General features: G+C 44.5%; 3 long non-coding RNA genes and 1 pseudogene across 4 annotated transcripts; 3 read left to right on the plus strand and 1 right to left on the minus strand.

The window, feature by feature from the left end:
- Positions 1-3,563: 3,563 nt before the first annotated feature.
- On the minus strand, positions 3,564-20,241 carry LOC119362478. Its single transcript, XR_005173418.1, has 3 exons — positions 19,437-20,241; positions 18,215-18,289; positions 3,564-4,238 (listed from the first exon to the last, which is right to left on the minus strand). It is a non-coding gene; the product is annotated as an uncharacterized LOC119362478 (long non-coding RNA).
- Positions 4,193-5,738, plus strand: LOC119362480. Of its 2 annotated transcripts, XR_005173420.1 has the most exons (4): positions 4,193-4,325; positions 4,501-4,520; positions 5,018-5,096; positions 5,493-5,695. It is a non-coding gene; the product is annotated as an uncharacterized LOC119362480 (long non-coding RNA). The 2 variants fall into 2 exon arrangements; XR_005173421.1 differs by adding an exon at positions 5,214-5,336 and having other exon boundaries at positions 4,312-5,096; positions 5,493-5,738.
- Positions 5,843-8,624, plus strand: LOC119362479. The gene is made up of 3 exons (XR_005173419.1): positions 5,843-6,207; positions 7,036-7,189; positions 7,468-8,624. It is a non-coding gene; the product is annotated as an uncharacterized LOC119362479 (long non-coding RNA).
- On the plus strand, positions 11,497-12,843 carry LOC119362476 (annotated as a pseudogene).
- Positions 20,242-26,724: the final 6,483 nt, after the last annotated feature.

Below are 26,724 nucleotides of genomic sequence, written 5' to 3' on the forward strand. Positions count from 1 at the left end.
GCTTTGCATGAAGAATGCCTTACCAGCCGCTATCTTCTTTACTGCCTCGATTTCCTGGAGGGCCTTTTGGGCTTTGGCCTTAGCGGCTTTGGCACTCTCAGGAGCCGACGCAAGCTCGGACTCTCGAGTCTTCGAGTCACGCTCCAAACCCTCGTGCTTTTCCACGAGAGCCTGGACCTCTTGACGTACCTCCGCCACCCGCGCCTCCTCCTTCTCTCGCTCGGCGTGTTCTACGGCCGCATTGCGTTCGGCCGCGGACACCGCCTCCTTCAGGGTCGCCACCTCGTTCGTAGCCCCTGGAGTACCCATGTTATTCTTGTCATTTTTTCTTGCAACCAAATCCTTTTCTATAAGGTACAACTTTAATAAGGTGTTACTTACCTTCCTTGTCCTCGAGCTGCTTCTTGGCACGGCCGAGCTCGATCTCGGACCGCTCGAGGCTCTGCTTCAAGGAATTGACCTCCGCAGTTAGTGTGGCAGAGGTCAGCAGCACAGCCTGCATTCCCATATTGACATATTTTTGTTAGACTCCTGCGTATATCTTTTTAGATCCTCAGTTCGGCTTTTCTTTCTGAATACCGAACCGAGCATCAGGGGCTACTGTCTATGCGGTACTATATTACATATCTTAAAAATTATTACCTCAAAGCCTGTTAGAAGGCTGGTGCAGGCTTCGGTCAGCCCACTCTTGGCGAGCTGAACCTTCTGAATCACTGCATTCAAGACAGTGCGGTGTTCCTCGTCGATGGAAGCACCGTTGAGCGCCTCCAGCAAGTTATCCGGCGCCTCCGGTTGGACGGAGGCTGCCAGCGTCGCTGTCTTGCCCTTCTCACGAAGGGGCCGCCCGCCGGACTCTGGAACCACTGAAGGTTCCGGTACGGAGTCCGGTCCAAAGTCTAGGAGGCTGCCCTGCGGCACCTCCGGGACCTCCTCCTCCTGGCGGGTCCCCTTCTGGGACCCTACCTCGGCGTCGTCTGTCACGGGGGGAGGAGGCGGTCGGAAGTGAAGCGCTATTCACATCCGACGAACCCAAGGACCCGCTCGACGAAGCGGGGAGATCGTCCTTGGGCGGACTACAAGGTTGTATGCGGCGTTAGAAGACACTATGCGACAAAAAGAAAAATTATGAGTTATTCAGGAGTCCGGACACTTATGATCTCGCCAGGGGCTTGGCCCTTGAGGTCCACTCCTCGTCGCCATCGTCGGCGTTGGTGGAACAGTCCGGGGGAAGGGTCCTTCCTTTCTTGGACCCTTCGGCCTCCCCCGTTGGGGAAGCCTTCCTCTTCTTCTCTCCCCCCGCTGGGGGGGAGGCCTCTTTCTTCTCTTCCTCATCTTCATGGGAGGAGTCCGCCTCGGAGTCATCGGACAATGAATCCGATAACACCTGGCGCCGGGAACTCCTCCGGGTTCCCGTGGCTTTCTTCTTGGCCTTCTTCTCCGGCACCACATAAGGCGCCGGGACCAGCAGCCCTGTCAAATGGGCATCCGCTGGGAATTCTGGAAGGGGAGCCGCACAGTTAACCTGTCCGGACGTCTTCTGCCAGGCATGTTAAAGGTATTGGGAGTTTAGATCCCACATAGAGTCAAACTATGGAAACCAAGTGTCCCGTAAAGGATAATATAGCTTACCTCGCCAGCCGAACGCTATGAGATGAACCCGCGATCTTCGGTAGCGGATGTGGGCGCCTCGTCGCCCTTGAACAGCACCCTCCAGGCCTCTTCGTACGTAGTGTCGAAGAGCCCGCTCAAGGTCTGGTGCTGTGCCGGATCGAACTCCTACAGGTTGAAGTCCCGCTGTTGGCACGGGAGAATCCGGCGGATGAGCATGACCTGGACCACGTTGACAAGCTTGAGCTTCTTGTTCACCAGGGTTTGGAGACAGGATTGGAGTCCGGTCAGCTCCTCCGAATCGCCCCACAACAGGCCCTTCTCTTTCCAGGAGGTGAGCCGTGTGGGGATGCCATATCTGAATTCGGGGGCCGCTGCCCATTCAGGGTCACGCGGCTCGGTGATGTAGAACCACCCCGATTGCCACCCTTTGATGGTTTCCACGAAGGCGCCCTCGAGCCAGGTGACGTTGGGCATCTTGCCCACTATGGCGCCTCCGCACTCCACTTGGCTACCGCCCACTACCTTCGGCTTGACATTGAAGGTCTTTAGCCATAAGCCAAAGTGGGGCCGGATGCAGAGGAAGGCCTCGCACACGACGATAAAGGCCGAGATGTTGAAGATAAAATTCGGGGCTAGATCATGGAAAATCTAGGCCATAGTAGAACATGATCCCCCGGACAAAGGGGTGGAGTGGGAAGCCCAGTTCGCGGAGGAAATAGGAAAGGAATACCACCCTCTCATGGGGCCCGGGGGTGGGCATGAGCTGCCCCTCGTCGGGGAGCCGGTGCGCGATATCGCTGGACAAATATCCGGCCTTGCGCAGCTTCTTGATGTGCCCCTCCGTGATGGAGGAGGCCATCCACTTGCCTCCCGCTCCGGACATGGTTGGAGAAGGTTGAGGTGAGATGTGCGGACTTGGGCGCTGGAGCTCGAGTGTGCAGAGATGGATAAGCTAAGGAGGAAGAAGGCGTGGGTAAAAAAGGTGGATCCTTATCCCCTTATATATGGGCGGACGAAACTACGCGTCCCCACCAGCTTGGTAAAACTCGCTTATCTCCCAAGCGCCACAATCAATGGCGCGGTTGGGTTACCCACGTCCGTATTGATGAGGATCCCGGAATAAGGGGACACGATCTCTGCTTTGACAAGACGTGCCAAGGAAACCGCTTCGCTAAACGCGCTGAGGTGGAACAATAAAAATGATTCGAGTAAAGGCTTGGCCGTGGTGTGACGTCATATCGCGAATTGCGTCAGCAGATTGAACTTGTGTAAATAGTATTCTCTCTACGGTGGTATGTGGAATTTATTTTACAGAGCCAGACACTGTCCTGGTGTTCGAAATCTTCTATAAATTATTCGGAGGAGGAATCTGCCTTGCAATGCCGAAGACAATATGCGCACCGGACTCGTCGTCATTGAAGCCTGGTTCAGGGGCTACTGAGGGAGTCCTGGACTAGGGGGTGTACGGATAGCCGAACTATCATCATTGGCCGGACTCCAAGACTATGAAGATACAAGATTGAAGACTTCGTCCCGTGTCCGGATGGGACTTTCCTTGGCGTGGAAGGCAAGCTTGGCAATACGGATATGTAGATCTCCTACCATTGTAACCAACTCTGTGTAACCCTAGCCCTCTCCGGTGTTTATATAAACCGGAGGGTTTTAGTCCGTAGGACGAACAACAATCATACCATAGGCTAGCTTCTAGGGTTTAGCCTCCTTGATCTCGTGGTAGATCCACTCTTGTACTACCCATATCATCAATATCAATCAAGCAGGAGTAGGGTTTTACCTCCATCGAGAGGGCCCGAACCTGGGTAAAAACATCGTGTCCCTTGTCTCCTGTTACCATCCGCCTAGACGCACAGTTCGGGACCCCCTACCCGAGATCCGCCGGTTTTGACACTGACACGTGTAGTTACTAATTAACTGATTTGGTTCTTGCCCTCAATTAGAGTTCTCAAGCTCAAAGAAGTGGGGTTTACGAATTTTATTATTTTTCAGCTTGAATGGACTGTAGCTTTTCTTAACTGACTGGCAGTTGTATTTGACTGCAGATATGGATTAATTCATTTCATGGAAGATGCTAGTTTTGACCTTGGTTGATCATGCTTTGTTTCGTGTTTGACCTGCAACATATCTTCTATGCATTCACAGAAATGGTAACTGAATAATTACTACGTACTGCAGAACATCTTGCTTAATACCTGAGTCCCCGACCGTCTTTGCTACAGGTTTATCTGGCCATTCACATGAACTGATTTTTTACACCCAAAAAGGTTAGAAATCAACTGCTTTTCATACACAATTAAATAGTGAATATCACGTTTAATTAGCAAAATTTAATAGATCATACACAATTATGAAGTTACATGAAGATTGAACTATTTTTTTAGAACATGTTCTATTGTAAAGATAAGGTCAGTGTCATAACAACACAATGCCCTGTTTAGTGAAGCTACAAAACCCACCATCATAACTGATAATTCCGCGTTTTATTGCCTGGTGAATATTTATTCTGTTTCAGTGCTGACTAATTGGCCCTTTGCTGATCGATATGGTTCCCTTTGAATGGCATGAAGGGGGATGAATAAGGGTTGCTTCTCACTCCCTTTTGGTCTGTGCTGCTGTGGACGGAGGGTGACCCAGGCATTAGACTAAATTTTGATATTGCATCTTTAAGAAATTCCAGGAATTACATGCAATAGGAACAGGTATATGTTCTATAACATCTATACTTTAGTTGGAAATGGCAGCTTCACTGAACTGCATCAGTTGTAAGCTTCCCTAAATTCATACATATCTATAACGTAGGGCACTTCTACCTCCCTGTAGTAATAAAGAAGTATACTGTAAATTCATAGATGATTAATACTATTTCGTTTGCAGGTTCGGCCAATTCCTTTGAGGTATTAACAAGTAGCCGAGCTTTTGGTGTCATCTCTACTCAGGGAAAAACATGGCAAATCCTCATACAAAATGTTGATCTATTGTTCTTCTATAATTATAGATTTCCGAATAATTAGATGGCCAGTTATGCAACACAATATTCCCACAGTATTGAAATCTTCAGATCTGCAAAGTGTCCTTTAGCAAATGGCGTTTGAACTTAATATGGGATACTCCAAATCCATAAGAGCAGGCTATATCTGATATTTTCTGAATACAGAGTCGGTAGACTTGATTTATGTTTTCCCCTACTTGTCAATATGATGGCCCGTTGTAAATAAATAAGCCTTGGCCATCACTTATACTTGGCCATCACTTATACTTGGGAACTACTTTTCAGTGACAACTGTATTGACGAAGATACTTTTTTTCTTAAATATTTATTTCCTCAGTGGTGTGTGTTTTAGTTTACAGTTTTGATAAGATTCCATGGCCAATACACTTTTTTTCTTGACAGGGAACTACGACGGGCTTACGCCTACCTGAACTATATTCGAAACTATCAGAGTTCACAGCAGATTACAGCAGCCTTAAAGGTAAAATGATCTGAACATTTTTTTCACAATACACTGGTAGTACATAGTAATAGCCCTCTTAATAATTTCTACATAGAAGTCTGATCTGCACATTTTGTTGAGTTGTTTTTGCACCAGATCGTTGGCCATTAATGGTTATCTATGGCACTAAAACTTGTTGATCTCAACACATTCACCTCACAAAACTTGTTGGCAGAAACATGTGCATTAGCACCAAAGAAGTGAGGTCAAATTAATGAGGTGATAGCTAAACCCTTATACTGAATATATTTGTGTTTCTTTGCTTCAAGTATATATACATATATTCCTTGATCAAAACTCATTTACACTGCTGCCACTAATTTGCTTCAGGTCATCGACTTTAAGATTGATACATATGTTTCTCTTATTATGCAGGAGTTGTGTGATCTGAGGAGAAACTATTCTCTTGCAAATCAGATAGTTGTCGTAGGAATTACAAGGCACATGATTGTAACTGATAATTCGTTTCTACACATTCCTCGACCCTAATGTCTACATGAGGTGTGAGTTCAACGCAACGAGGAAATCACATTACTATAAGAATGGTAGGTAGAATCACGGTGATTCATGCAAAAGCTCACTAAATTTATCATATAATGAAGCATATAATTTATCAGATGCCTCAACGGCTCACACTTTTGCAAGTCTTCATATTTTAAAAAATACAAATGAATTTGATAATTGGATCAAATGCAGTTATATGTCTTCTACTTGCTCTGGTTGAATCTAAAATTCTGTTAGAAACATAACGAACCACTTAGATATATAATGTGCAAAACTGAGAGATGTTGTGTTTTTACAGTGGCTATGATGTGTGATTGAATTTTATTATCCCATATTTTATTTCAGATGCTGCAGCAAAGAAAATGCTCTCAGCCTTGGACGATCCATTCACTCGATTCTTGAAACCATTACCTTTTATGAAGCAAGAATAGCTAGCACCCAAGGTGCCCTCGCGGGTGTAGGTTTATCCTTTGGCTACCTGTTGGTGCATCACTTGCAGGGCTATCTGTAATGTCACTTTTTGTAGAAATGACTCTCTAGAGACGCAATATAAGAGCGCAAAACATTTGACAGCAGATCGCTTATGGTAAGACCTAGCTATCATCAATAATTTTAGTCAATTAAATGCGGTCTTAGTGAAAGGGTGTTCTTTTATCATGGTTGAAGGTTGCATGACTTCTGCTAGGTGTTTTCATACTTTTCGGTCTCTACTTGGCTGTTGTGTACCTACTTTTTTAGTGGCCAGCAATCTTGCACTGATTCTTGCTAGGGGTCCTCAAGGAAACTCAGTAGCCTAAAAAATGATATGTTTCATTCACCTCTTAATATTAATATGAGTATTTTGTTTATTTCCTTGTCCCTTTTAGTGGTTACCGATTAGTCACTCTTAAAGGTGAATGCACATGTATAATAGGTGTGCCATGGCTGCATTTTGCGGCCCCTGACTACTGGAAAGTAATCTCCTTTAGATGATTTGTTTGATTTATATGTATGTAAAATATTATGATTAGAATCCCTCTATTTGATTAATTTATAAGTTACTGAATTATAATTTATGTTTTGCGCTCATGAATTACATACTTGGAGGTTTATTTGATTTAGAGATAGCGACACACACACACACACACACACATACACACACACACAAACACACATGTGGAGTAGGTGGCTACAACGAATTTTATACTATGGTAAGTGTGTGGTTCAGTCAACCAAATTATTGCCTTATATTTTAGTTAAATTTATTGCTATGATCTATAAGAGAAGCTGCGATTTTGGCAATAGATGCGCGAGAAAGTAGTTGTTGGTGTTGGTTTAATCAATTATCAGATGTTTAGCCAATAATAGAAAATTACCTTCCTTGTAAATTTATTGTACTTCTGTTTCATGGTCTAGCTGATTTATTATTTGTCAGACCTCCTGTGGATAATCAGACATGGGGTGCATGGCAAAATTAGGACAGACCGAAGGCAGCAGATTCCGCATTGGCCGTGCACTTTGAGGAGGACATTGTCTTTGTATAAGTGCCCCTACAATCATCCCTTTATAGCCACAGATAAGGCCTTCAGGTAGGCTGGACCAAGTGTCATACACTTATGTATCTGTATTTGTGATGATCTTTTTAGCATTCTTAATTGATGACATTTCTGGAGGGAGATGATCCTCAACATTTCATAGTTATTTTTCGTACTGTTGTAACATCAAGTTTCACATTCAAACTTAACTTGTTATCAAATAATTTTGGAACATAATTTTACTTTACCTGCCCTCCACAGAATCAAAGGTCCAGGAGGCTTTTGTTGCTCTAATGCTTCTTCGTTGACCATCTCGTCGTTCTCCCTTGCAGATGGATATGGCCGCATAAATCACACCGATGGATCCAGTTCTTCGCCAGGTCCAACGTGCCCGCACCGGCCTCAAGCATGGGAGACACTATTACCTTGTGATCTAACCGGTTACCACAATCAAATCCATTTTTGCCCATTTAAATTAGTTAGCTCAGTTTTGTTGATAACTGAGTTTCATTGGTAATATATACTGAAGTGTCTTTGTCATTCTGTTTTACAAGACTTTCATCACAAGTGCTAAAATTATGAAAACTTCTAGCTCACAAAGGTGTGCTTAAAAAGATTTAACTCAACTTAGTATGTTCTATAATCATTTTTGTATGCAACACTAACTTTAGAATGCTTAGAGATCTGCAATGAGATATTTCAGATGAGATCAGAGCAGTATATTGTGCACACCATTCGGAGATGGGATTTGTCTCAAAACAGTTGCCGCAAAGTGCAAGGTTCAGTAGACTACTTGTACTTCCCTTAAAAAAAGTACAATACTTGTACATTCATCAGTACAGTACTACAGTACTTTCCAAGTAATTACCATTGTTTACAAAGAGGAGCACTCCAAAATCGATGTTTGAGATTGTATATATGCTTAAAAAGATTGATAACCATGAAACTTTACTGATCAGAAAATGTCCTGGATGAATGGCAATATATTCTAATTGTCAGGATGTTTGCTACATTTTTGGTGTGTATATTTTAGGGACATTGCTGCAGTGCTAATGCCTTCCGTGCAGGTTATTCAGTCAGCGCATATTCTGTCTTTTGGCATGTGTATGCTTGCTCTTGTGCCGATGTAATCACGACCTATAATCAGTCCATGATCCTTGTGTGACGTGATCGCAGAAGTTGGGCATACCTGCATTGTTACTGAGAAGATGCGAATATTAACTTAGGGTTCGGAGCTGAAGCTCTGGCCGATAGCAAAGATATGAAGTCTGAGCTCTGTCTATATTTGCAAGTATATTGATGTGACTTCACATCTTGCCCCCGTATTGGGCAGATGCTTCAGAATGGAGCCACTTCTATGTGTACTGCCACTGTAACCACACAACATGAATTTTCCTGTTTTTGTGATCTGAAATTCTAGCAAGAAACTTGTTGGGTTAACTACGATTTTGTACTATTTACTACTAGCATTTATTCTTATCTCTCAACAAATTGTTGCCCCTGTCTAGGACAGTCAGAAGAAGAGGGCTTCAACTGGGAAACAACATGTGGAAGCAATACCTCTTGTTGAACTACCCAAAACCAAAGAAGCCTCTTAGATTGCGAGAGGCATGTTGTGTTCAGTAAGAGACTTGGCGTGAAATATCCAAAAGATCAGGAACACTATGTATTGGGCAAGCTTGAAATACTAATATAAGTGTATCCAACTTTTCCTACGATTCCCTTCCTCACCCATGGACGTAAACCATGTCTCTGGCTTTGTAAGTCCAAGGCTCCAAGCTAGGCATTATTTTCTAAAAAGTTTCCATTGATTTCTAATCAAAATATTTCCATTAGCGTAACCCTACTTGGGTACGCCCATCAACGGCCGGAGGCATTCTTGGAGTCAACTGAAACATGTTGACCAATTGAAGTAAATGTGCAATGTAAATTTACCTCGGCGCTTTGTGTTTGAATGTGATGGGCGCTGTCTGATATGTCTCATCCACACCATAAATTTATCTAGGATTAGTTTAATATTAAAAAGCCCGTAGCAAACGCACGGGCATCCACTCCATTATTCTCTCAAAATTGATCCCTTCCACAGCTTCTCTCAGAGTTGCCACTCCATTATTTAATATTAAAAAGCCCGTAGCAACGCACGCTCAACCACATAGGGTTTTTTGAATAACTGGAGGGAATTCGTTTGTTTCTCCTGTAAGCAAATAAGAGTGTGGTGAACTTAACACCTATTTATCTTTATTTATTGTTTCTCTTATTCATAGCGTGTTTTCCCCTTTTATACATCTAACAGTGGTGAACCTAGAATTTGTGTAAGGAGAGTCATTCTATTTCCTTGAATTTAACAGCACTCTATCCTTATTTCTCCAGAAAGCTTTCAGACAATACTCACACCATATGTTTCCTTGAAACATAGAAGTGTTTTTCACGTATGTTACAATCCAATGTTTGTTAATTAATCGTATTATTTATATTCATAAGTAGTCTAAAGTTACCCCAAAATTGTTAATAGCATTTTTGATTACATATTATGATGCTGAAAAGGAGGTTATTGGTGCCCACTAATATAACAGTATGAAATAACCCTGCTTATATTTGATGTTTTTAAATTTAAGTCTTTCAACTCAACTAAAATTATAATTTTGTACAATATTTACTGACTTTAACCTTCTATTGGCTATCTCGAGCGATTGTGGGTATTAATGAAGAATTTCTCGTTAGCTGGACTCGCACAAAATGGAGAAGCATGCTGGTAGCTTTAAGCATTTAAGCTCGTATCAACTTATAACACAAATATCTTCGGGATGCCTTGAAATATTTTAGAAAACTGTTTTTTCTGATGTGATGTGTGATCTGGCCTGATCTGGCGTGCGGCCTGGAGATGTCGTGACCCCATTTCCTCCTCACATATGGTTTGGGTTTTCGGATAGTCTAGACATATGGACATATGGAGACAATTTGGGGATCCGATTCTCTCTCTCTCTCTCTCTCTCTCTCTCTCTCTCTCTCTCTCTCTCTCTCTCTCTCTCTCTATCTATCTCTCTTAGTTGCTAACAGAATAATGAAGAATCGGTATGACTAATATTATAGACCTCCTTCTCCTCAATCCTACCATGAATTATTCGACTTTTGTGTTAATACATGATAAACTTGTGAGTTGTGAGCAATATTCTCTAGGAAAGTTCTAGCCTTGTTATTTACAATTGATGATGCATGCCATTCACCCTTTCTCCCTTACATTTGAATGTATGTATATTAGGTTTTTTTTCTCCAGTTTGTATTTGAATGGGAGTTGCTCGCTTCCCTTTTATGTCATAGTTCATAGTACAACACACACATTTCCTTTTGAGTCTTATGTGAAATTCAGTTTGAGCGGATACACCAAATCTGAAGTTAAAAAATTCTAACGAAACTGAAAAATTATTATAAAATTTTTTAATCAATAAATGTTATCAAAGATTGATGTATCTACCTCTCCCAAGATAGGTAGGAGTAGCAAGTTCTAGAAGATGTGTTTTGCTACCGTAGTTTCTAAATGGGGTTTCAAGTGCCTAAATTCATTTGTAATAGTTTGCCAGCCAATTGCACATTACAATTAAGTTTCTGGTTGTAACATCTTGGAACATTTGTTTAAAAGGAACACAATCATCCATGTGTTAATTTTTATTAATGGATAATAGCAATGCACATGATTTCCCGAGACAATCGATCTTAAGCATAAATTAAAAAAAACATTCAAGTGTTTTTATCATTTGTAATGCAACGCACAATAAAGAGGTCAATGCTTGGGTACCACCTTTATTTTGTTCATCAGGATATGATTATATTTATGTGTATAGGGTAGAATTAATTTCTTTTATCAAAATACATTGCATGCGAAGTAGATTAAAATTATTTTTTCGTTTGTTATTGGCTATCTTTTATATATAAATAAAAATTGACATGCAACTAATAAAAAAATTAAAAAGCCCGTGGCAACGCACGGGCAGTCTACTAGTTTGACATATTAATTGGAGTGTAGTAGGCTTCTATTTTGAGAGATCACACTCTCATTACTTCTAATAAGGAACATAAATGCAGTACATCCATTTTCAACATTCTTACACCCGAGTATGATGTATCTCATTTATGTACGAGTACACAATTACACATTAATTGGAGTGTAGTAGCTTAGGCATCAAAAATTGGACGCAACACATCCAATTTAGATACTCTCATTTGCGGAAAAGTATCAAACTGCTCCTTCCATACACAATTTGACACATTAAATTGGAGTGTAGGAGTCTATTTAAGGTAGGACCTCCAAGGAAGTGATCCATCCCTGCTCCCCCTGTACGACTTGCAATCATAAGTCATTAGCCATGTCTCATTTATCTGCTTCCATGCTATGTTTCCTCCTTGCTTTGCTAACTCCTGCCAACCTCACTTCAGCCACCCGCAATATCGGATTCAGCCTGCCTCTTGTGTCCAGCTACCACAAGCTCAACCACACAACCGGTGAAATCGGGGAGCTCTTGCTGCCTGAGGGTGATGTGAACCCCATGAACATACGACCCGAGGTAGCCCCTGCCGGTTGGCCGATGATCAGTGTCGTCGTTGGAGTCGGCAGTGGTAGAGGCCAGCACTTCTATAAGCTCGCGCTGGACTTCGTGGGCAACCTCACATGGATCCGGTGTAAGCCTTGCACCCCGGAGGAGCAGCAGGAGGGCCCAATCTTCGACGCTGCCCTCTCCCCAAAGTATGCGTTTGTCAGGCCAATGAGCATCTACTGCAAGCCCCCCTACATTAGCCACGGTCGTGACAAGTGCAGCTTCTACGCCACCACTTCGCTCGCTGCCGCGCACGGGTACCTGGCCAGCGACGTGTTCACCTTTGGCGACGCCGGCACCGGTCATAAGAGCGTGGAGGGACTCATATTCGGGTGCGCGCACACCGCAGCTGAGTTGCTGGTGCCATGAGCTTGAACAAACACCAGACCTCGTTCAGGAACCAGCTTGTTGGGCGCCAAGTGGACAGCTCAAAGTTCTCTTACTGCCTCTTCTACCATGGCCAGCATAGCGCCAAGCATGGCTTCCTCAGGTTCGGCAGCGACGTCCCCAACCACGCACACGCCCAGAGCACGCTGTTGCAATACCACAGCCTACACCTGTATTACATCGGCTTGGACGGTGTTAGCTTGAACGGACAGAGGCTCACGAGAATCAACCATGCCATGTTCATGCGCGACCCGCCGAGCCACCGCGGCGGCGCCATCATCGACGTCAGGACACCCGAGACCAGGATGATCCGTGCGGCGTACGACATCCTCGAGGCCGCGGTCGTCGCAGACCTACAACATCGCCTCGGGGTGCGCCGTGCCGGATACCGGGTGCCAGGCTCCCACCTCTGCTTCATCGTGTCTATACATGGGATCTACCAGAAGCTCCCAAGCATCACGCTCCACCTGAGCGGTGGTGCCAAGCTTACGATCAAGTGGGAGCTACTGTTTGTGACCAAAATGCACCACGGAGCCCAGCATGCCTGCTTCCTCATCTTTCCGAATGAGAAGATGACGGTTCTTGGCGCCGCGCAGCAGGTGGACACGCGCTTCACCTTTGACCTCAACCAGAGAGCACTCTACTTTGCCCCGGAGAATTGCGAGAATGACAGTAGATAGAACAATATGTCTTTCTTTCTGACGCACATGTGTGGTGCAAAGAACTGTATGCATGGGGACAAATTGAACATATAAAGCCTGCTAGAGTACCCGCCATTCTAGCGGCATCGCTCGCGCGCGACGTCGTGGTCCACCCGATCGAGCTGCTACAGTTTTTTTCTGGCTGCTGGCGCCTGGTAAACCGTCGATTGTTTTGTACATACATGACTAGTACAATAGGTAAATGACGTGTGGGCCTTGTTAACTGTGGGGGTCTAGGAATCAGCTGGTTTTTTGCTTCCTCGTGGTGGAGATGGGTTTCTAGGAGCGAGAGCAGCGATGAAAACCTGGATTGACCGGGGTGAAAAATATCCCGTGCCTTCTCTCCCATGCTCTCCCCTCCCACGATCCCTTCCTTCCCTCCCGCCGCGCCGCCGGCTCCATCCTCTTCTTGGCACGCGGCGGCCGACGCTGCCTTATCTCCCCGGCGCTCGAGGTGCAGCAGTGGGGGCGGCAGTTCTCGTTCCAGCCGAGTCGGGCGCAGGTCACCGGCATCACGCGCCGCACGCCATGATTCTGGATCGGGCGCAGATCTTCGCGCCGCCACCTCGCCTACTCCTCCTCGTCCTCCTCTCTCTCTCCCATGCCGCCACCATTGCAAGGAGCAGGGGAGGGTGGCGACCGAGGATCCCGAGCCCCGGCCCCAGACCCTAGCCGCTGGGGAGCTGGTCTGGGCCAAGACCAAGGGCCGCCACCCGCGCGCCTCCACTCCCCCTCCCAGAATTCCCCCTCGTCTCCTCTTCCTGCCACCACCGTCAACCCCTTCCTCGCCGCCCACGACGCCGACGCCCTCACAAGGGCCAACACCGGCCTCGCCTTCGTTCCCCACGAGTTCCTTGCGGCCCTCGGCAGCGTGGCCATCGACGAACCCGCCGTCAGGCTGCTGGACCACGCCCGGCTTGAGAGCTGGGCCCGGGCGCTCGCCTAGGGATGGGGCCCCAACCGTCCCGGCCGCTACCGGCGTCGCACCAAAGGCGAGCTCATCGACAAGATTGACATTGACATGCTGGCCGACGACGGTGCAGCCTCGGAAGAGGAGGAGAAGAAAGAGAGGGTGAGAAGAGTCTGATTCTGGTCAAGCGCCCCACCTCCCTTTGATTTGTGTTGGTATATGTGTTTGTTGTTGGTTCTGCTGCTGCCAAGCTTGGCTGCTGCTTGGCCTGACTCTACTTGTGCTGCTAATATGTGCTACTATATGTTGTTGGTTGCCTCCTTATTTGGTTATTTGTGAATCTAGAAACACTGTGTGAGAAGCAAGGATTGAAAGAAGGCTATGAGCCAATGAGAAGAGCTTCATTTTCAGTTCAGTTTTTTGTAAGAATTGATGAAGGACATGGCATATGTTCAGTTGCTAACATTCTCTCTATGGTGTATGCACTTGTTGTTCCTTGCACTGGAGGGAGAGGAAAACTCTCTGTGAGAAGAAAGGATTGAAGAGAAGGCTTATGAGCCAATGAGAAAAACTGAACTTTTAGTTTTTTATTAAGAATTGATGAAGGATATGTCATATGTTCAGTTCCTTACATTTTCCTATGGTGTATGTACACTGCATTCGAGGGAGAGGAGAGGACGGCAAGAGTAAGAAAGCCTTGCAGCGTGAAGGAAGTAGCACGCAAGGCCAAATCAAGTGCATTGACCTCGATGGCAAGAGACCAGTACCGTCAGGTTCGCTTGACTGCTTGCTAGGTTTCATCTCTTATTCCTTTTCATATAGGAAATATAAAGTGCACATATAGAAGAGCCCATACTGGGCATCCTTTTCTTTTTAGTTTTTGGAATCCTTGGAAAGGGTGTTATATATTTTCATAATTCTTACCACTTACTTATCTTTTTTAGCAGCATAGATTTAAATGTAGTAACAAGTGTTTATGCTTTGCAGCCCGGCATCAAACAATACCCTTAACAAAGCTACACGATGGATGCTATTTGTCATATTTTGACCTGTGAATCTGTTTGAATAGATTATACAGGATTGATGTGGTTATCAGATGATTGCAGTCTACCCCAGGGTGAGTTTATCCTTTTGGTTTATGCAGAAATGCTTATTTGGCTTCATGTGTAACATGATTTTCAGCATCTAATATTTGTTCTGTCCAACATGAGTACATGAGAAAGAAGTGCTACTGTTACATTCTATGTATTTTGTCCCACATGAATGATTGAGAAAAACTCTGCTATTGTCATGTCTAAATATTTGAATTTTATGTTGATGTTTTGACCGTGGATGCCAAAACATCACAGTTTGCCTGATAGAGTGAATTACATTATAAAATGAAGTTCCTTCCATCAATTAGATAGCTTTTCTTAATTTGATTTTTCTACTTTGTTAGTACAAAGTTGAGTCACTTATTTTGGGACGGAGGGAGTATATACATATTGCTTATTTGGATGCTTTCCTTTAAAGATTTGCAGAGATCAATGAGGATTCGGGCGGCATGAAGGGGACTGGTGATAGGAAACATGAGTCCAAGAAGAAATCAAACAGCATGGTGAGTTGTTCTCCCTTTTCAAATTTAAAACCTAGACTAGAGTCGGTCAATTGTAATTTAGTAACATGATTAGGATAGTATAATATTTTGCTACTACCTTGCTGATAGTTTTGCAGGGTAATTCTGTCGGCTATATATGTGTTTATTTTTTACCGTAGTGAGATCACTTTTTATTTAGAAAATAGAAACATGAAGTGTGGCTATAAGAAACTAATAGCAGATGTTCTTCGCGTGAACAAGCTGTGTAATGTACCTACTGACTAATAGCATAATCATGACTTGGCTTGCCCGGTTTTACTTTGCGAAGAGTAGTATGTGGTGCTCTAATATTCAACCGTGTTCTTAAATTGGGAATTATGTTTTTATAAAGTGCTTGTGTGTTGGTCTGATGTATATAAGTTAAAGAAAATAAAAAACGGATGGAGGAAGGGAACTTCTTGCTTTTCTTTTCCTTTTGTTTCTCAGTTTGATAATTACTCCCTATGATGAGAAGGTTTACGAATAGAAATGTCCTACTCTTTGATCCCTTTTAGTGTGAGTGGCTCGACGGCAAGCGTGACCGTCTGCTCCACGCTTTATTGGTTGTGTCTCCTCCACGCTTTATTGGTTGTGTCTCTGGCTCTCTGCGCCACATGCGTGTTTGTTGCTTGCGTACTGCTGCTGCGTGTATGGTGTGTTGGCTTGATGTGTGTGTGGGCGCGCGCACGCACTAGCTAGGTGAGGATCACTGGCTCACTGCTCTTTCTATGTACTCCCTTCGTTCCAAAATAAATGACTCAACTTTATACTAACTTTAGTATAAAGTTGAGTCATCTATTTTGGAACGGAGGGAGTAGCTTCTTAGGGGGAAAAAATACTTTGCCGCTGGTGTGCATCATGCTTCTAGCATCTTTCCAGGCAGGTAGATGTTCCCAAGATCAAGAGAGAAAAGGTCCTTGCATGCATATACTTTTAGATGACACATGACCAGAAGTCTTTCCTATGAAAATCATGTGGCCTTGTGACACCCCGACCCATGTCTGTTGTGATGTGCATAGGAGTATGATTTGTTCTGGCACTATAGGCATTAGCACACCTATAATACAGGTGGCGCGTGTGTGTGTGTTTGAAGTGTCAGTGCTTGTGTGTAGGAAGTCTAATAGGGTGGGTTTCGATTCCTTTTGACTTTCTGATCAGCCCAATTGGCGTGGGCTGCGTGTAAGCTTTGTCCTGACGAGGAAGCTGACTGTGCATCATCGGTTTAACACCATCAACTGGATCTTTGAAGCCCTCCAACGCTCAACTTTAGTGACTGGTGTAGCGATCCAGGATTTTATCCTAAACTGCTATTAAACTCACAAGAGGGAGCATTTTAATAACAAAAGAACTCTAACCATACTTTTTGATATATATACTCCTGCGTATATATATGTTGTACTAGAAGTTCCTACATTTTAACTATTGCGTACCAGAAAATTGAATTGGCAATTTCTGCACAGATATGATGTATTAAATTATGTTTTGAGAGGGATTTGTTCATTTTCAAAACTAAGGAAGTTGGGTGAGCTTAAAACACCCATTCATCAGTTCAGTGAACTTTTCTAATTGTATTTTAAATCCACAAGAGGGCAAAATCATTGCTCTTTCCCAGATCGTCTAAATCAGATGGGCGGGCTCCAAACTCCCAGTGCCATTTGTCGCTTTTGTGTTTTGATTTTTTACTTGAGTGCCTTTGGACCGATGGTACTATGGAGAGGTGACACTAACACCATTGATGGTTGCTTCTCTCCTGTAGACTACATCTCCTTCTATATGTCAATATATCAACAAAACAAGAGATCTATAATATCATTGTTTATGGAGTTCACAGATTATTGAATATTTTTGCTGCCATGGAATTGTGAGTTTGTGACTATACATTCTTGTGTCCTACATGTGAATTGAAGATATATTGTCTATGTGAATGTAAATATCCAGGTATGTAGGCAAGTCCTAACTTTTATGCACATATTTATCTATGAAATGCATGCAAGCAAATCACATCTTACAGACAATTGCCCCCTTATTGGTAAAGGTGATGATTCTTAAATTAACCGGTTGGAGATCGGTAGACAGTCCAGTGTATTGATAACTGGAGTTTAGTGCTCAAAATCCTTCTAACTTTTCTACTGACTGTATTTTCTTGGCAGCTTTAAGAGAAGAACGAGTACTGTTAGTCATTCTCTGTCATGTATAATAGTACAATACTGGAGATGTGAATGGATAATGTTCATTTAGTACAGTATTAGTAGATGATGATTTCTTTTCTTTGCAGTCAACTCATGTATATCCTGATATGTTCAGTCTATTCCCAAATTAATTCGTAAAGTAACCTTAACAATTATACCGTCTCTATGTATTAGTACTCTGTTTTCTAGGTTTTTTGTCAGCTGGAAGAAATCAGTTTGTCATAACATGTGAAAAATGAGTTTATGTACCTACGTTGTTGCTTTTATCAGTTAGCAAAGATATTTGTCAAGTAGTAAGTTAGTCATCACAGTGAAGCTTGGCAAAGGGACTTCTGGTGAGGCCTGTAAGGCTGGAACACTGTATGTAAGGTGGTACCCTCTGATGGATATTCATTTTTCAACTAATACATGACCACACTAGAGAATATCAAGTTCTAAATATGTACGTGGATGAACTTTAAATACCTGGATGATTATTCCGCATAAACAAAGTCATATTGTCATTTTTTAACACAAGAACAAAGCAGTGTCCCATAACACAAATAGCTATTGTTTGTGTTGTGTAGCAAATTCATTCATTGGTTATGGGGCATCAAGAAGAGCAAACACCAATGACGGCGAGACATACCTGTTCTAATATAAACATGCATGTTCCAATATAAACATGCGAAAAGTAGTAAACTTTCACCTTGGTGAGGCACTGTGATCAACGGCCTAGCCCAAGCATGCCATAGCTCCTTGTATAAAGCTTCGCTAGAACTCCCTGCACAAAGGATTCATTATGTGAACTAACATGGCAAGTTTACTTTGTAGCATGGTAAATTTAGTTTTATAGCATGGTTAAAATGCTATGCCAGGTATATATAGAACAACATTAACACATCATGTGAGGTATGTGATGTCAAGGGTCTAAAAAGATTGGATCCCATAACTATAGCTTCAGAGCTCCAGTAATTACATAGCATCGGTCTAATTGGTGAAGGAAGCTCATGAACAACTTCAATCCAATGCTCGCATAAAACGATGAGGTATGAAACGATGCCATCCTCCATCTCGAGCACACGCTTTGTGAAAAGAAACTTGCGTGATTCCTCGAGCACCACCCTCCTGCGTCGTCGACGAGGCGGTCCCCGGACACAACAAACCTGCCTCGTACGCTCAAGTCGCCAGTGAGCAGCACATACCCATCAAGTTCAACATCGTCGGCAATGCTACAGCCTACAGCACAGTTGCTGCAACATGGGTAAGGGAGAGACCACGTCAGGGCTGGGGGGGTCTGAAAATTGGGCTCGGCTCCTCTGTTGTACAGGTGTTGTAGAAGGCAGAATCTGCCATCCGTTATAATCCAATGGTCCTCCTTTATCTACCTTAATAATTCTATTAATAACTACAAACAGCCCTAATAATAGTCCAAAGGAAAATCCTCTACGCCTATAGAATTGGCACCAAACTCCTCCTATCCGTCTTCCTCATTCCTCCTGATACATGACCACTTGTTTACTGAATCAGAAATTCTAACATGACGGAGAGTAAGCACTTCTTTTGTTCTTGGCAAGATAAGCACAATGCATGGAACAACACCTTGTCTGAAGGTCACCAAATGGCATGGCTGCCAAGTTCCTCCTATTTCGGAAACTTTTTGAATAGAAATCATATAAGCATTCCAAACTCCATGGGCAAAGACCGACAAAGCAAGTGACCACTAAGTCAAACTATAACTGAAATTACCCACACACAAAAAACTATAACTGAAATTAAACTCAACACACGTGCATGTACCACTAATGGCTATTGACGAACCACATTGCCACGAAGAATTAACAGATCATCAAACAACCATATGGTGTAGCTTCTGTAATAGGAGAATGAAGAAAGGAGAAAGAATTTCTAAGTAATAGCAAGTAATTCACCTGCCCCTTCCGTGGGGGAACCATGGCACTAGCTGGCAGGACGTTTCTTGGATTGGATCCGTGAGCTGCAGCTTGTGGAGTTTGGCCGGGCAGGCTGGCAGGGAGGTCCAGCCGCCGCGCCGCCACCGTGCTGAAGATCATGGGGCGCCGGCTGTGTCGTCAGAGGACAACACGGTGACTCCGGCGTGATTTTAACCCTCATCCAGCTGCCACCCTCCTCCTTGTTAAGGTTGCCCGAAGGAGCCTCAAGCTTGTCGTCATCGTCGTGCTCTTGGAGTACGTGGTCGCCCTGCTCCTAGAGGAGCTCGCCGTCACGGAGCTCCTTCTCCCCGGATCTTGGCCGCGAGCCTCCGTCATTCCAGCGGCAGCGGGAGAGGCAGTGGCACACGACCACGGCCATGGCCGGCAGCCACGCTCATCAGACCACCGGAGCCATTGGACACTCGCGCGAGCGTCGCGGTCCGCCGCTCGGACAGCTACTGGGGAGGCGTCGGAGTACCTGGGTGCGCGGCGAATGCCCGGGAACTCGGCGACCAGCTTCCTGTCAGCGTGGCGCACGGAGACGATGGCGACCCAGGCTAAGAGCAGCTCAGCCGCGAGCCACACAGCCTCGTCCACCTCCTAAGTCGGGACCTCCGCGCGAGCGTTGCGGGCCGCCCCTCGGATGGCTTCTGGAAGGCGGCTGTACATGGGCACACGGCGAATCCCGGCGAGTAGCTGGCCGTTGGCGCGGGCAAGTAAACGGCGACGTCCCCGAAGAAGAGCAGCCCAGCCAGATCGCCTCACTCTCCTCTGATTAAGTGATTAGAAATGAAGGATTGGGAAGAAGCAGACGAGCCTGCAGGGAAAGGATAAGGTGCCGATGCAGTCTCCACTCGTTCGGGGCGACACGTACCGAGAGTACGAGAAACGTGGCGTGGCAGGGGACCAGTGCGTCAAGATACTCCGTGACGTGGCAGGAGTACATGCTACACGACCAGTGGTAGATAAAGCGTTTGGGAGGAGGAGCCAGGTACTAGACGTTCGGGAGTTAATTTAACCAGTATTACTACATAGACTGGTATTGCATATAGGGATCCACCACTTGCGTGGTAGCATCAATTTACAATAGAACCATAAGATTTTATTTCTTGAAATATAGGAGCCTCGCCACCCTGTTCTATTTCATCAATGAAACACGACTTTTACAACATGTAAGATGTCAGAGTGTACATAACTATGAGGAAGATAAATAATACATTGTTTTAGTTTAACACCAAATTTGAGAATTTGAGGTGAGGTCACTAAATTGAGCATTTGTTTCCCCATTGAGCAGGTCGGAATTCACGGACATCCAAAAGAAAAGAAAAGGATGATGTACCAGCCAAACTATCAATATTAGAATTTCTCTCTTTTTACATCAAGGCGACACAAAAGCGCCAAACCATCAACCTACACAATAATATTGAAACAATGTCGAGTCGTCTTGAGTTATACCCAAGCCCACGTCTATACTTCCTTAGCATCCACCCATGAACTCATTCGTCTCTAGCGATGAAACACACGACAACCAGAAAAGTGAAGCAAAGGAACCGAACCTGAGGCGCCAAAATTTCGCCATCTCCGCCGCCCAATCCAAACGACGCCCAGACAGGATTGAGCAGTGTGGGCCGATATGCTCGCCCCATGCGCAGCTCCACAGATCTTGACCCACTTTGCGGCCATGGCAACGGCCAACACGGGGCACATGCGACACTACAACGGCGAGCACGAGGCCATGAGGGGATGAAGCAGCATGTGGTGGCAGTGAAGGTGTCTCACGGGTCCACCATGGGTGAAGGGTGTTGGCAGAGCTCACATGTGGTTCAGTGCACGGCCAAGCGGAGCTCGCGCTGCATCGAACCCGCCGTTCCAGGGGAACCACTGTGTCGCAAGCACAACAAACCATTCGAGTATATTCATCGCCCACGCAAAGGAAGCTCAATCCAAAAGTTCAAAGGCAAGAAAAAAGGAAAATGCATTCTACGCGGTAAGAGCTACATTACTCTTCTCATTCCAACTACGTACTCTCACAACAACTTCTAAATGGTATAACTTTGTATAATCTAACATAGGTAAGCCTGACATCCACCATCTAGATGAGTTTAATCGCCAAGTTGTGTGGGGCAACATAGTTAAACTCTACATACATAATGTTCGTAAACTTAGTGCAGATCAGCACTAGGTTCTCTTAAAACACTATGTATCAGCACTAAGTTTCTATTTGCTTATGATCTAATCAGTGTTCAATTTTTTATGTCTTTAGATTGATCCTACTACAACTTGCTTTGTCAAACCAATGTATGCTATTATCAGTAATGTCATTACTTCCTTTTCATCTGTCATGATACCATACAATGAGATAAAAGTATATATCTTAAACTAGCACATGCACATGGTTTGAAGACTCGTCTGGCCGATGCTTTTTGCGCCATTGGCGCAACGAGTGATGTCAGCTTTCGAGTATATTCATTGCCCAAGAAAAGCAAGCTCAATCCGAAAGTTCAAAGGAAAGAAAATCCATCTAAAGCCTGGAAAGTACATTCTCTGTGGTAAGGGCTACATTACTCTTCTCATTCCAACAACTCTCGCAACAACTACTAAACGATATAATTTTATATAATTTAACATAGGTGAGACTTGCATCCACTACTTAGATGAGTTTGGTCACCACATTGTGTGGGGCAACACAGTTAAGCTCGACAACCATAATGTTCATAGACTGCGAAAGATCATCTGCAGCACCACCACGCCTGATCGCTACTATGTGTGCCACATGACAGAAACATTTGCAACACACGGCAAAAGAATGGTAATCCTTTGCAGTTGCTCTGTCCTATTTCACACAATAACTAACATTTACTACTATTTTCAGTACTTTAGCATTCCTTTTTCTACTGGTTCCCTTTTCCCACCCATGGATGTTGATCGTGGTGAACTGCCAATCACTACTGGAGATGGAACTACCGCTGTCACAACACGCTTTATCAAGGGTGTTGACAAAAGGGCCACCATCACTAAAGGCTGGAGCGACTTCTTCCGTCAGGCACAGATGAACAAAGGGCAAGCATATGCTTTCGGCTTCAAATGCACTCCCAAGGGACTGCGCCTGATCGTCTACTCAATATAAGCAAGTTGCAAGAGCTCCTTGTTATATAACTTAATATTAGACCAAGACTTGTGTGTTTATCATACTTTTGTATCTTATGTAATACCCTAAGATCATACTGTGCATTTAACTATCGGTAATTTGCTGCTTAGACTGCTGTGTAGTATGCTTTTGATGCAGCCATGATAAAAGAGATATATGCTCACTCTTTCACTACTTGGCTTACACTCGGCCTTTGCGCCATTGGCGCAACCGGTCATCTAGTAAATAATAATTGACCAGAGCTTTTGGATGATTTTCTCTCAGTACTAACTTTGGACTAGATGAGAAAATCTCAGGCCACCCGTGTAAATATTTGTGCGATTTTATTTCATGCTTGCAAGAATCAGAGTGCAAGATGTCAAATACGTACATGGGAAATCCCCTAATGCACTCGGGTGCTGCTGCCCCTGATAAATAAAAAATAATTTAGTAATTACAAAAAAGACAAAAAATCTCAAAACATTTTTGGATACAAAGTTGACCTAACCTTGTACCCGTACAAAAACTCTAGGGAACTTCCCTCGACCGCAGACCAAAAAAATTAAAATTTCCTAGTATACTGTTCATGTATAATAACTTGTATATATTCCCTCTGCCTCATAATGTAAGATATTTTTTGACACTAGTATTCCTTCGCAAAACTTTTTATATAGGTACTAATGTTGGACATGTATATTTCCAGAATTTTTCAAGAATTTTCAAACTTTTTTCAAGAAACAAATTTGCATATCAGGTGTACCAGCACCCGAGAGCCACAAGTTCCCTCCATATTCAAGGGCATGTTGTACTGTTGTTAGAGCATCTACAGCTGGACTAGGCAAATCCAACCCCTCAAATAACCATGGACATGCCCGCCGCGTCTATGGCCACTGACTGATCAAGCCTCAAGTTTCTTAATTTGCATCCGGATAGCTCATACTAAAATCTATTATCCATACAAAAGCATGCAAACAAGAAAAAATCCTACGTACTATGTAGATCAACTAGCCTACTCCTTGTCGGAGATGTCCACTATCGTCGTGCCCGGCGCCGGGTACATGGGCGGCGGCCGCAGCTCCGGCTCCTGCGGTTCCTCCGCGGCGGCTTGCGCATCCATCTCCGCTTCGACCTCGTCGAAGAGGGCATGGTTCACCGCCCGTACCTGCCGGATGAACCGTCGGTTGGCCTCCACATAGGCATAGTTTTGATTTTGCGAGAGGCACGGTTTTGCTTCTGCGAGAGGCACGGCCGTGCTGTTAGGGAACGTAGTAATTTCAAAAAATTTCCTACGCACACGCAAGATCATGGTGATGCATAGCAACGAGAGGGGAGAGTGTTGTCCACGTACCCTCGTAGACCGTAAGCGGAAGCGTTATGGCAACGCGGTTGATGTAGTCGTACGTCTTCACGATCCGACCGATCCAAGTACCGAACGTATGGCACCTCCGAGTTCAGCACACGTTCAGCTCGATGACGATCCCCGGACTCCGATCCAGCAAAGTGTCGGGGATGAGTTCTGTCAGCACGACGGCGTGGTGACGATGATGATGCTCTACCGGCGCAGGGCTTCGCCTAAACTCCGCGACGATATGACCGAGGTGGAATATGGTGGAGGGGGGCACCGCACACGGCTAAGGAACGATCCGTGATCAACTTGTGTGTCTCTAGGGTGCCCCCTGCCCCCATATATAAAGGAGCAAGGGGGGGGGTGCGACCGGCCCTAGGAGGAGGCACGCCGGAGGAGTCCTACTCCCACCGGGAGTAGGACTCCCCCCTTCCCTAGTTGGACTAGGACTTGGGGGGAAGGAGGAGAGGGGGAAAGGAAAGGGGGGCGCCGCCCCCCCTCCTTGTCCTATTCGGACTTGGGGGGGAGGGGCGCGCGGCTGCCCCTTGGCCCCTTCTCCTCTTCCTCCACTAGGCCCACTAAGGCCCATTAGGTCACCAGGGGGGTTCCGGTAACCTCCCGGTACTCCGGTAAAATGCCGATTTCACCCGGAACACTTCCGATGTCCAAACATAGGCTTCAAATATATCAATCTTTATGTGTCGGCCATTTCGAGACTCCTCGTCATGTCCGTGATCACATCCGGGACTCCGAACAAACTTCGGTACATCAAAACTTATAAACTCATAATAAAACTGTCATCGTAACGTTAAGCGTGCAGACCCTACGGGTTCGAGAACTATGTAGACATGACCTAGAACTATTCTCGGTCAATAACCAATAGCGGAACCTGGATGCCCATATTGGCTCCTACATATTCTACGAAGATCTTTATCGGTCAAACCGCATAACAACATACGTTGTTCCCTTTGTCATCAGTATGTTACTTGCCCGAGATTCGATCGTCGGTATCCAATACCTAGTTCAATCTCGTTACCGGCAAGTCTCTTTACTCGTTACGTAATGCATCATTCCGTAACTAACTCATTAGCTACATTGCTTGCAAGGCTTATAGTGATGTGCATTATCGAGAGGGCCTAGAGATACCTCTCCGATAATCGGAGTGACAAAACCTAATCTTGAAATACGCCAACCCAACATGTACCTTTGGAGACACCTGTAGTACTCCTTTCAATCACCCAGTTACGTTGTGACGTTTGGTAGCACCCAAAGTGTTCCTCCGGTAAACGGGAGTTGCATAATCTCATAGTTACAGGAACATGTATAAGTCATGTAGAAAGCAATAGCAATATACTAAACGATCAAGTGCTAGGCTAACGGAATGGGTCATGTCAATCACATCATTCTCCTAATGATGTGATCCCATTAATCAAATGACAAGACATGCATATGGTTAGGAAACATAACCATCTTTGATTAATGAGCTAGTCAAGTAGAGGCATACTAGTGACGTTATGTTTGTCTATGTATTCACACATGTATCATGTTTTCGGTTAATACAATTCTAGCATGAATAATAAACATTTATCATGATATGAGGAAATAAATAATAACTTTATTATTGCCTCTAGGGCATATTTCCTTCAGTCTCCCACTTGCACTAGAGTCAATAATCTAGATTACACAGTAATGATTCTAACACCCATGGAGTCTTGGTGCTGATCATGTTTTGCTCGTGAGAGAGGCTTAGTCAATGGGTCTGCAACATTCAGATCCGTATGTATCTTGCAAATTTCTATGTCTCCCACTTGGACTTGGTCCCGGATGGAATTGAAGCATCTCTTGATGTGCTTGGTCCTCTTGTGAAATCTGGATTCCTTTGCCAAGGCAATTGCACCAGTATTGTCACAGAAGATCTTCATTGGTCCCGATGCACTAGGTATGACACCTAGATCGGAAATGAACTCCTTCATCCAGACTCCTTCATTTGCTGCTTCCGAAGCAGCTATGTACTCCGCTTCACATGTAGATCCCACCACGACGCTTTGTTTAGAACTGCACCAACTTACAGCTCCACCGTTTAATAAAAACACGTATCCGGTTTGCGATTTAGAATCGTCCGGATTAGTGTCAAAGCTTGCATCGACGTAACCATTTACGACTAGATCTTTGTCACCTCCATATATGAGAAACATATCCTTAGTCCTTTTCAGGTATTTCAGGATATTCTTGACCGCTGTCCAGTGATCCACTCCTGGATTACTTTGGTACCTTCCCGCCAAGCTTATTGCTAAGCACATGTCAGGTCTGGTACACAGCATTGCATACATGATAGAGCCTATGGCTGAAGCATAGGGAACATCTTTCATTTTCTCTCTATCTTCTGCTGTGGTCGGGCATTGAGTCTGACTCAACTTCACACCTTGTAGCACGGGCAAGAACCCTTTCTTTGCCTGATCCATTTTGAACTTTTTCAAAATTTTATCAAGGTATGTGCTTTGTGAAAGTCCAATTAAGCATCTTGATCTATCTCTATAAATCTTGATGCCCAATATGTAAGCAGCGTCACCGAGGTCTTTCATTGAAAAACTTTTATTCAAGTATCCCTTTATGCTATCCAGAAATTCTATATCATTTCCAACTAATAATATGTCATCTACATATAATATCATAAATGCTATAGAGCTCCCACTCACTTTCTTGTAAATACAGGCTTCTCCAAAAGTCTGTATAAAACCATATGCTTTGATCACACTATCAAAGCGTTTATTCCAACTCCGAGATGCTTGCACCAG

Source organism: Triticum dicoccoides, chromosome 2B, assembly GCF_002162155.2.
Source record: "Triticum dicoccoides isolate Atlit2015 ecotype Zavitan chromosome 2B, WEW_v2.0, whole genome shotgun sequence".
Classification (NCBI taxonomy): domain Eukaryota; kingdom Viridiplantae; phylum Streptophyta; class Magnoliopsida; order Poales; family Poaceae; genus Triticum; species Triticum dicoccoides.